Here is a 1,900-nt window from a genome sequence, read left to right as displayed (position 1 = left end):
TTCTAAGTTTTATATCTTTGTCTGCAGTGTATAAAACTATGCCATATTTACTGTTGACATCGAAAAATATTTATATGTAAACTTTTCATTGAATTAACTTTGTACTTTATTCACTCTTATTTGAATATAACTATATGTGTCATTTATTATTTATCGTTCTTTGGGTTGTTCAAATGTATAATAATAAAAATATTTTACAACATGTACAAAGGAATTATTTATTTACTAATATTAATATTTGAAATTAGCATTTTGATTAGTGTAAATTGATTAGTGTTTGCTTGGTGTTCAATTGTAAATTCAATATATACATTTGTAATTTAAGAAAATTAGTAGTTTGACCAGTGAACAATGTAACAGTTTATTTCCGTAAATATATTATAAATAAACATTGTATTTTTTTTTTTATAACAGTCAAGACATTGTCCAAGACATTTTCAAAGTAAATATTTTACAGAAAGAAATTCGGGGATTAAACTAATTATTTGTGGTTAAATAATATACACAGTTAGAAACAATACTGAAAACAGCATAAAAAAACAGTTTCCAGTAACAAAATGAAATTTGTATTTTGTTTTCTTTTTCATAGCGCATCTTGCACGAAAGATTCAAAGAAAATGTTAGTATTTTAAATACTAAACCAGTTAGGTTATCAAGAAAGAGTAATTTATTACTAAATGTAAATTTAAATATTATCATGCTTGATGCATGTACACCGAGGTGCATCGACTTTACTAAATCCCTAGAACCAGTGATGCCAGAATCGTGGACCGCGGATCAAAGCAGTTACCCACCCTATGACCTACTGCCGTCTCCCACTATACCGTCCTGGTGCTCTCACACAAGTGTAGCAGTAGCTCTATCCATGTGCGAAGCCTGTTACGCTCTTTCCGCCAATAATCTACGTCATCATGTGACGCTCGAGCAACCTCAGCGCATGAGTAAGAATCAGGAGATTCCCTTTAAATCTCGGTGAGACGCAGTGTTTCGAGTATATGGGCGTTCGGGACAAAAATCATAACCTCTAAATTAATCAATTTTCGACCTAAGTTCTCTAACACTTTCTTGAAGAGAATTCAAATATGCATTGATTGGCACATAAGAACCTGGTTTCGTTTAAAAAAATTGTAATGATTTTTATTCTTTATCGAATAAAAACTTTTTTGTAAATTTTCATTAACACGATTTATTGTCAACTGAATACTGATTACTTTTGTTTGTAACGTAGTGATGACGTAGATTATTGGCGGAAAGAGCCGAACTGGCTTCGCGCATTGACAGAGCTTAGTGAGAGCAGGAGGACGGTATAGTGGGAGACGGCGGTAGGTCATAGTGGGGGTAACTGCTTTGGCTTACGGTTCTGGCATCACTGAAAGGGCGTGTGATCTTCAACATTGATTTATTTAGAAATAAATCTTCGCATAAAAGAGAAATCGGTTTAGCTGTTTTCCGCTATAAAACGTTGAAAACACTCCTGAGTTCTGCATAGTAGTTTACGCAACTGGTATTTATGTGTTTTAGGCATTAGCAGCGGCGAAATGTTATTTGTTTACGAATCACGATTTTAATTACACTACAAACTAAGTTTGTCTAGAATTTTTTTAAATTAGAACTTAATTATAAAAATTACAGTTCTTCGAACTCTTTTGTAATCTAAGCATCATGGATAGGTTTTTAAATATTAATTGGTAAGTCTAAATTATTTTTTTAAAGTAACCTAACCTAGATTCGCTTTGGATAAAAGCTTGTTTTACTCACACATTTATAATTTAATTTTCATGTAAAATTATTTTATTAAATATACAAATAAATAATTCACTTTATAAAATAGATTTAATAAAAGTAATTAGTACATTTATTTAAGATTTACATTGGAAAGTGGGTATTAATAGTAAGATTT

The 1,900-nt window shown here is 30.7% G+C and overlaps 1 long non-coding RNA gene across 2 annotated transcripts; it reads left to right on the top strand.

The window, feature by feature from the left end:
* Positions 1-859: 859 nt before the first annotated feature.
* On the top strand, positions 860-1,537 carry LOC108572469. 2 transcript variants are annotated; one of them, XR_001891386.1, is made up of 3 exons: positions 860-972; positions 1,229-1,322; positions 1,522-1,537. It is a non-coding gene; the product is annotated as an uncharacterized LOC108572469 (long non-coding RNA). The 2 variants fall into 2 exon arrangements; XR_001891385.1 differs by lacking the exon at positions 860-972 and adding an exon at positions 985-1,127.
* The last annotated feature ends 363 nt before the right edge of the window (positions 1,538-1,900 follow it).

This window comes from Habropoda laboriosa, unplaced genomic scaffold (assembly GCF_001263275.1).
Source record: "Habropoda laboriosa isolate 0110345459 unplaced genomic scaffold, ASM126327v1 scaffold65, whole genome shotgun sequence".
NCBI classification, from domain to species: Eukaryota; Metazoa; Arthropoda; class Insecta; order Hymenoptera; family Apidae; genus Habropoda; species Habropoda laboriosa.
The sequence above is the reverse complement of the archived record's forward strand: the minus strand, read 5'-3'. Positions and strand labels throughout refer to the sequence as shown.